Raw genomic sequence first — 10,215 nt, 5'->3', positions numbered from 1 at the left:
AATTATGGAAGATTTTAAGATTTAGGCTAAAATCTGAAATCCCTATGGAGGTATCAGGAATTGTTGTTCCTCCTGTAGCCTCTAGGGGCTACATGCCCCCTGGACACCTCCCTGTGAAGGTGTTTTGAACATGTCTGAAAGGGGAGGAAGCCCCAGGGCAAACCAAGTGGTTCACTGGAGGTATTAGGTCATTTGGCTGGCCTGGAAACGTCTTTGTATCCTTCTGGAGGAGCTGAAGGAGATATCCAGGGAGAGGGAGGTTCAGCTCCACTCATGCCCCTCTTCTTTGCCCGTATTTGGATTAAGCCAAATTATAGGTGGACTCTGCCAACAGCTGTTCAGAAATCTATTGGTGGCATCACAAATGGTTGGTCCATACTTATACATACAGCATATGATATACATGCGTTTTAAAAAATGCATTTGCTAACTCGTGGCTAAATGGGACTACAGGTGCTATCAATGTATTTGTGTGGTAAACGGGGTGGGGGTGGGGTTGTTTATTGTGTCATATTAACTTCTGGCAATCATATTTAAGCTTCAAAAATCATAAAATTGTGCCCATTAGTGGTTATTATCCTGCTGAACAAAGTATTTAAAAATATAATTGCCAACAAATATTAACCAATGAGATGCTAACTTATGCTACGGGTGAACCTTGATTTTTTCCATGTTGATTTATTTTCTCAGAGTGATACCACTTGGGCTTTTAAACAACTGTTATTCAAACTGTTAACGATTGGGCATTTCCACTTCTAAATAATCAGAACTCAAACACTGCCTGTATTGGTCTGCTGATTTAGACATGAACTCATTGTGGGGGGCCTCACAGCACTGCAAACTCACATCCACCTGGCAAAGTTTTGGCAACGTGCTCACTCGCACTCATGCTCCTCTTGCCTAAGACTAGTTGTGAACTTAGTGCCGGGAGCACAGGGTCCACTTTGCTATTCTTAGCACTCATGGAATGCTGTTTCTCCGCCCTGTTATTTTGTTTGCTCTCTCTTCACTTGGATCATGTTAGGAAGCTTGTGTTTGGCCTGGCTGCTTCTTAGCCAGGATAACAACAGGCCCTCGAGGCCCTGTGACGTGCTGGTGGGAGAAAAAGAGTTCTTACAAGGTGAATAACAGGGTGTTCACTTATAGGGAAACACTGCAGTGTGTGTCATCTGCAGACATCTTTCCACTGTTTAAATGTGAAAATTGTTGCAGTTGTGCATTATTCTAAGTACAAGGAACATTTGTATATGAGACAGGGAACACCTTGTGCAGAAACGTGCCAAGTAAGTAATTACTGGAAGGCACTGAGAGAGAGTGTGTACAACCAGGTGATTATATGTTTGGGGAAAGAGTGTGAGTAACACTTGACATAAGCTTAAGCTTGGTACTTTGCTTTTCAGTGCTCTAACCAGCCATGATGGATTAAGAGGAACTTCTGGATCACTAAACATTAGATTTCTTTGGTTTATGTTAACATTTTGGTTTCTGCTCAGGGTCTGGACAAGCATGATTCTTTCAGAGTTGAGAGGATACTAGGTAGCCGCAGCTCCATCAATGTCCACTAGAGGTTGGCTTCAAAATTAAAGCGATCCCATTGACTGTAAATAGAAATGAGCAAGCTACAGCAAAAGTTAGGAGGTGGGTGTACTCACTGGGAAGTGCATGTGGCTTTTGGGTGGAATGGTGACCCCAGACCTTCATGTGAAGATTAACAATTAGTAAAAGTAATTAAGCTAAGAACCAACTATATGCTTAATAAAATGCCACAGAGGACTGAGAGAATGTCTTTTTGCTGACTAATTTCTAGTTAGCAATGACATACAGCAATTTATAAACTACCCTTATGAGCATGCTCGCTATCTGTGTCCCATACAAGTACCAACCTCTGAACCTGTGTGGATGTCAAAAACTCAAATTGAGAAGATTTTATATTTTTATAAAACTCACCAGTGTAGCTAGCAGCCTACACTATGTTTAAAACATTGACAAGTCACTTGCACATTTACACTTTTGCTTTTGTGTGTTTGTGTGTATCTCGTTTTTTCCCCCATTTTCTTGGCCTTGGGAAATCTTTTCAGCAGCAAGTGAAGTTGTCTTTAGGGTAAATACAGCAAATAACAAATAATAATTCTGAAGGGAATTCTTTCAACACTGGAAAATTTAAATTTCAGATAAATCATTTACTTTAATTTGAATATGGCAACTAACATATAGTCCTCAGCAACAGTGCAGGTTCAGTTCCAGTGTGTGTCAAATGGTGTCACACCCCCATTACTTCCTGTTTGTCTCCACTGACCACACTGTCCATCAGTATTGTTCATGTTTTTAGGCCGATTTTTTTCATCTTTTCATCATAAAATGCCTTACTTTAGATATTTTGGTTCAGGCGCAGTCACTTCACTCAGGTCTCTAGGTATCTCCTGCCCACTTCTCAATGTGATTGGTTAGATTTCAGCCTACTGACCTGTAATTTAAGGCATTTTGATCACTTCTTTTATTCATTCAAATTCATTAATTCATTCAAACTTTATAAAAACACTTTCAGCAGACAAATATCCAGCAAACATCATGCCAGTTTTAATTATTGACCTCCTATATTAGTAATAATCAATATCAGTGTTGGTTCTGGAAAACTTATATGAGTCTTTTCTAAATACATATTGCATAAGTTAGTACATTGGGATAATTTCAACACTCTATAAAGGCCTGATACTGTAAATAAATATGGACAAAATATCTTTTACATCACACGTAGGTTACTTAATTGATGTTTTGAGTCTCTGTGGGACTCCATTGTTCATCATGTCAACAACATCTCCCGGTTAATCCAAATGCAGGTGGAGAGGTGGCAAAACAAGCTAAAGCAGGTTTATTGTGCAGAATTTGTGTGCATGTATTTGTATGCTGTATGTGAGGTAATATATTTTATCAGATTTTTATGGGGATTGACCCACTATTGGAACCATCCCTAGATGCTGCTAGCCTATGAGCCAACCAGGCCTCTTACTAGTCCTATAATATAATAATGAATGAATTCAAGTTGAAGCAAGTCCAAACACACATCACTTATATTTGACTGAATGTACAGCTACCATGTCATCTTTTTCATGGAATCATGTTCAGTGCTGTGAATATTTCATCTGACACTCAGTGCTGTTAAGAGTAATCAGTGTCCTCTGGCTGAATAGCATGTTCTCAGGTGGTACAGAATGTCCTGATAGTCAGCGGCTAGTGTGTTTTCCTTGCTCTTTCCCTTCCTCCTCCACTTGAAAAACACTGGCTGCCTGAAGTTCTTGGTATCCAGCAGAGTGATCACATGTCTCCCAGGCTTGAGTAAATCACACACAGCACACACAGCAAGATGGGCCGGACAAAGGAAAAATAGGCTGATAGTGTGAGAGAGAGAGAGAGAGAGAGAGAGGTGGTGGTGGTTGTGGTGGCAGAGAGCACGTGTTTGAAGTAGCCCTGCTCATACCCGTCCAGATGAGCGAGAGCACGTGGACGGGTGAGAGAAGGAGGAGAGGAAGGGGGGGGGGGGGGGGGGTGGGGGGTGGGGGGGGCAGCAGAATGATGGCTGGAGGGGAGGGAAGGCTTGTCCGAGGGGGAAAAACAAGGCACCTCTGCAGAGGAGGTGCAACAACAGCTCTGAGCTCCATGTGACAGCTCCGGTGTTGTTTGCAAATAACTTCACTTTCGTGGTGCAAATGATAAGACGTGTCATGTGGTGTGATAGCAGGGATGGACTTTATAATGCAACCACCACAAGAAACTTTGGATTTAAAGGATATTGCAGATTATATAACTTTGTTGTTATTGAGTGTTTATCGCTGGGACGTGTAATACATGCTGCCTCTAACGTGCGTAATATCATAAATACCAAAAACATTATAAAAGCTAACTGCAAGGTTTTATGAAAGTCTTTATAAAACCAACAAAGCATTGAGTATGAGTACTAGAATTCTCTTACAATGTTGACTTGACCAGGTCAGAAATGTTGGGTTTTGCAAGCTACAAGAAAATTATTTAGTTGAGCCATGTGTGCTTTAAAAACAGCACCAGAGGCCAGATGGAACTGTAAAAGCATGCAACAGTTGACCGAGCGGAGAGGGTTTTATAGCTTAGCCTCAGGTTAATATCTCCCTTTCAGGCTGGAATGCGGGGTATCTGACTTGTTTGCAGAAAGTAAACGTTAGCCCACCTATGCAGAGTTGCTACTTTTCAGATAGATAGTTAGGGTAGAAATTACTTGCACACATTTGGTTTTTGGAAATTAGCCTTATTTAGATGTCCTGAATGGAAAATATTAGCCAAGTCATTTAACCAGCCTGGTTATGATTACATATTAAACAAAAGTTGGCAATTATGAAAACTAGCAAGATTGAAAAGTATCAATTCTGCCATAATGACATTTTGTGCTAAGAAAAATGTTAGTACTTATGATACTTCTCATTAACCCCCCTTTGTTAGCTTTAGACTTTAAGACTTCTTCATTAGGTTCAGCTAATAGAACCAGGGTTAGTTATTATGAAAAACTAGCACTGTTTGAAAGTAGCATCAATTCCTCTTTACCCATCAACTGGCAAGAAAGCTCCTCATTGGATAAAATGAACATTACTTACTTAAGTTTACATAAAGTTCATGATTTTTGTGAAAAACAAGCACATTTTTATGAGGTGGAACAAACTCTCTCATGCTTTTTAACATAGATATCTGTGGAGATTGGCTTGTAGAACATCAAGTGGCCATTCGAGGAACTGCACCTTAATTTCTCACCTTGGAGTGGCAGCCTTGTCACTCAAAGTGGCCTCTGTTGCCCTTAAATAAGCATCAAGTTAAGCCTTTTCAAGCATGTTCAAGTAGTCATTTGAGGAACTTTTGTTGAAGAACGTTTGTTGCAACACTGTTGACCAACCCATACCAGACTTGCCCACGTGTTATAACATAATATACCCTATTGTGTGGCGCATTTTAGGTCCTCTCTGACATCTTGACCCACTAAATGTTACAAATCACAGCCATGTTAACAAGAGTGACAGCGAACAAAGATGAAGTGGAACTTGAATTGAAAATCAAATTAGAGGAGCATTTTGGACCAATTTCTCCTCTAAGCTGATAGCTGCATGACCTCAGTTTAATCATTTGTCGCTCCGACAAATGCAGATGATTTATATGAGTGGGTGTAGACGGTTTTCAGGAGGCGAATGATATTAAGATGCAGGGGCTCTGCCAAAGCTGAGCGAATTAACAGGGCCTGCTCAGCGAGGTGAAAGATAAATCAACATCACTGTAACCTTGTTGAGAATTCACTGTATGTTCCCAGTGCTGCATGGGGGAAAAAAAAAACGTTTGGCACCGAGCCACGCTGACACATTACATGCTGCTGGAGCACACCTGCTGGGTTTTGGTCTCCTTCTTCTTTTCTCCTCCTCCTCCTCCTTCTGGCTTCTCTCCTATAGGCCCCCACCTTTCTTCCCTACCCTACTACTCTAACACATCTATCTCAACCCTGTTTCGTGGCAGTGTGTGTGGTGAGAGAGCCGTTGGGCTGCGTCTTTGTTTGTGCTCCCTCTGCTTCCTCTTTTTTTTTTGTTTAAGCTGAGCAGGAGATAGTTAAAGCTTGTGCCTTCCCCCCCTCACCCCTCCCCCTCAATGCCAGTATCCACGCCTCGGCATGGTGCTACATGCCAAGCGACCTGAGACGCTCCCTGACTCGCAGTTCAATCCGCTGACTTTTATTGGCATGAATGTGTGAGAGAGAGAGCGGCCGCAGCAGTTTATGCAGTCAGACTGTAATGAGGCGGTGAGCTGTTCGATTTGACAGAAGAATAATTCATCACCCTTGTAGATTCACAGACGATTTTTATATCATCGCTAACATTTATTCTGTAGCTCTGAGAGCAGGGATTATCCAGTAGTCCACAATAATCAGCGTTTATTACCTCGAGAAAAAGCTCCAGTAGTGTTTTGTTTACCTAGGATTTTTACAGTCTTGGATTTTCTAGGATTTTAAATTCTTGCTAGTGAATTATTATTTTTTTCTTTGGTGCCAAATCTGATAATGATATGAAAAAAAATAATCTCCCTCTTAACCTAATACGACAGGGATTAGATTTCAAGGAGCCGTTTCCAGCATGCATTGGATCACAAGGGAAGGGAAATACCTCATCTCTTCACACCTGTGGGAAATTTTTACAGTCTCCTCTTGACTTGACCCGCATATGCATTTGGGCCTGAGGTGGAAATCGGAGCAGCTGCACAAATACAGGGGGGAATGTGCAGACTGTATTGAGAGGGTCTGGTCCCCTCACTCACATTAGGTGGTATTATTCACCTCTTAATGATAGGCGGAGGTTTGTGGAGCGTGGCTGATTGATGGAAACTAATGATCCGTGTTTAGACGATGCTTCATATGTCCAAAAATATCAGCCGCTAAAAGTGAGGATGTAATTTTGCTTCACGCAGGAACTGAACTTCTTTTTTTTGGATGTGTAGTACAAGTTGGCATTAAAGCTGCATAGTTAGGTTTACCCATTAATACTATTTGTTTGGAGTTGGCTATAAAGGTATAGGTGTTGGGTATAAAGTTACATTACAGTACAGTATATCTCAGCAACCACAAGGTGTATTTGAATACATTTGATGTCATAATAAAGGGAACACCTGGAAGATTGCTCAGATGTGTAAGTATTAGTTTGTATGCCTCTGGCTCTGTGTAAATTAAGATGCACACAGCAAAAAAAATGAACAATTTTTTTTCTTCAAAAATCTCCTTGAAATGATGCAGTTGCAGCACCAAAGTTATGTCAAGCTGTAGCTAAGCTTGTGGACATTATCTCTGTCAAGTTTTTATTTCATTCTAATAAAGGGAAACAAAATTACAGAGGATTTAGTCCAACCTATGACATCATTTTCAAGATGGCCACACTGTGCTTGGAAATTTTTAATAAAGGGTTAATTCTACTTGTTTAGGCTCAGCCAATAAATCTGCATGGCTAGCTTTGGCTGTTATAGCTACTTGGTTAGTTTTGCCCATTAAAGCTAAATAGGTTGTTTTAGCTACTTGTTTAGGGTTAGCCATTAAAGCTAATGGTTAGAACCAGCCAATAATGCTACATGATTATTAATCCTTCTTGAATAGACTTTGCCGTTAAAGCTACTGGATTATATTGCTATTAATGCCACTTGGTTAGGCTTTGCCATTATCAGTACTTGGTTAGATGTAGCTATTAAAACATCACCATCAGAATTAGTCAGTAAGACTAGGTGGTTAACTTAACTGTTGTATGCACTTTTACTTTAGTTATTAAACTCCTATAGGTTAGTTTTAGGTAAAGATCTTGGATTAGGTTTGAACAGCACAGCATTAAACCCTTAATACAAAGCAAAACTCTGCTCACAGTAATCACTCAGACAAACATGCTTATTTATTATGTATTCTCAAATGGCTCTTGGCTACATATCCTCTGCTCTAAATGGAATTTCTTATGCCAGCTATCATCTTCAAATATCATTTTATCTCCTTAAGCTTGAAAATAATCTGCAATCCTCCTTTTGGGTGCTCTCCTCCATCCTCGTCCATCCAATGATGGGTATTGATCCCTGTTTTAAACTTTGAATGCATTGACGTACCTCCCAGTTCAAACATTACTGTACAACTATCATCAACAGCATCGTTTTTTTTCCAATGCATGCAATAAATAAATAAAAAACACTTTAACCCCTGACTATAAGTGAACAAAGGTTATGCCAGACTCGGTTGTTAGAGGCCTGGTTCACATTTGTGTACAGTCCAACAAGGCACTTTACCCTTCACATGTTATCTGTCTCAATAACCGCATCCTGCAAAGGACTACATACATCACAGCTACTAGTTTTGTTTGCTTGTCATCCACTTGACAGCTTTACACCCAACTCTGCTAAAGCAGTTCAAACAATTCAGATCTTTATTATAAAACTTTACACACCCTACAAATGTATTCAAATATTTCTGCTTTGACGTTTAAGTGAGTGCGAAAGAGGAAAAACAAAGATCTGAATTCTAATCAACTAAGTGAAATCTATATTTTGTAACGCCACACCATGTTAAAGATTCATTGAGGAGCACAATCAACCCCCAGGGGTAACAACACAGAGGGGAGCACATACATAATGAACTCTGGAATATACATAATTTTAAGTCTAAGCCTAAGGAAACAAGCCATCAGAAGGATATTGTTTTGCTACGTTTATTAATGTTTGTCTGGTGTTGTTTGATTAATTATTTAAACTTTTGTCAACAATCTGAAGTAGACAGTAACCACACAGCTGTCCTAGCTAGTCAACAACTTACCATTGTTTTATGTGAAGTACAAATTATCTTAAAAAGCTAATGTAGAATTGCAGAATTATCCAAACTGTGAAGCATGGTGGTGGTAGTATCATGATCTGGGGCTGGTTTCCTGGGGCAACGTGCCATCAATGATGACAATGACCTGTAGTGGTTCTACAATGGAATGATTCATTTAATTAAATAAGAGTAGTTGTCTAGTTGTTTGTTGTCATAATATGATTGATCATTAAATCAAATATTGATTTGATTTTTTCCCAAAGAAAACCAGCAAGGTTGTGGTTCCATAGTGAACTTCCTGATGTTGACATCATTGCTAGAATGCGACAACAACCCTACCACCACCACCACCATCCCTGTTTGCTTGTTGGCTTTGTTTCACAATTAGTGTTGTGCGAATGAATCATCCTTTAGGGCGTATTTTCATGACGCCATTGCTGCTATTGTTTTTACCCGGGTGATAATGATGATCAACAAGAGTTATTAATACACACATTTCCTGTGGGGACTCACACAGTCAAAACGGCAGTTGACAGTGCTAAGGGGAAGTTTTTCACAAGCTGCCAACAATTAGTTTGGTTGCTTTGTTTGACTAACTTGTTACAATTAAGGGTAGAGTGGTTGCTGTATGATTGATCTATAGGTAGACAATCAATGTTCAATCAATTCTTGAGTGAGTTTTAAGGTTACATTCCCAAACAGATGTAGAAAGTATTTATTAATTTGTCATTTAATACACATGAATGTAAAGAATATGGTCTAAGATCTCAAGAAAACCTGCTCGATCAGTGTCAGAGTCTAATCGTCAGCTGTGCAGTGGCTTGTCCCCATCACACTGAGTGATGAGGAAACATCCCAAAGTAAACACACGTCCATTTGGCTGAAGGATCCCTGCTGTTCTCCTGCTAAACACCCCCCCCCCCACCTCAACCACCACCCCTACCCCTCGCGTCTCCTATTTCCCAGTGCATTGTGGGATGAAAAAAAAAAAAACAAGTCCGGGCGGAGGAGGAGTCCAAGCCTCCACACCACCAGAGAAGTGTGTTTCTCAAAGCAAGCTGACTCACTCAGGACTGTGAATTAGTCCACTTTCAAAAGGACAACATGTTGTCCCGAGACACATCTGTGCGTCAAGGAGAAGTGAAAAATCAAAAGTAAAAAGCACAGGTAATGATGTGGCTTATGACTGAGGTACACAGAAAGACAAACACAACTGTCAGGTCAAGGGTGTCCCATTGTACACAGTTAGAGGAAGTTAGCTGCAAGTACAAGTTTTAATAAAACATCTAATTACAAAGAATATCAAGTGTCCTTATAAGTTAAACCTTAAAATATTCCATAAAATGAGGTCATAAAAAATACAGTGTTGAATGTAGTCTGTTAGTCCACATTGCTGACATGCTTGTCTATTTTCATGCTCACCAACATCATTTTCTATGTATTCCATAGGGACACAGTGACAATTTGTCAGGATCTTATTGGCCGATATTTTGTTTTAAGACCAATATCTGCCATTGATCAATGTTCTGCCAAAATATCATTTCAATGCAAACTGGGGTGTGAAAAACATGTTTTTATGCAAAATTGTGTCTAAATGTATAGATTGCTAATGCTAATGTCGGGAAAGCATTTACCAACATAGGGAACAAAAGACTGATATCATATACATTGTTAGTCTTTTTTATTGGATAATAGGATGTCAAAATTTGTGTAAGAGCATCATAAAACTATACAGCGGTGCTGTACAAATGCTGCCATGGCAACACTTATGAAGCATGCATCCAGTGAAAAAGCTAACAAGACGATTCTGGTGAAACAAGGCTAATCATGTTCAGCATGCTCCATGCACACCCCCTGACTTTTTTCATGACACTTTTTTTGTGTCTATT

The sequence above is a fragment of the Parambassis ranga genome, chromosome 2 (genome assembly GCF_900634625.1).
Source record: "Parambassis ranga chromosome 2, fParRan2.1, whole genome shotgun sequence".
Taxonomy (NCBI): domain Eukaryota; kingdom Metazoa; phylum Chordata; class Actinopteri; family Ambassidae; genus Parambassis; species Parambassis ranga.
The sequence above is the reverse complement of the archived record's forward strand: the minus strand, read 5'-3'. Positions refer to the sequence as shown.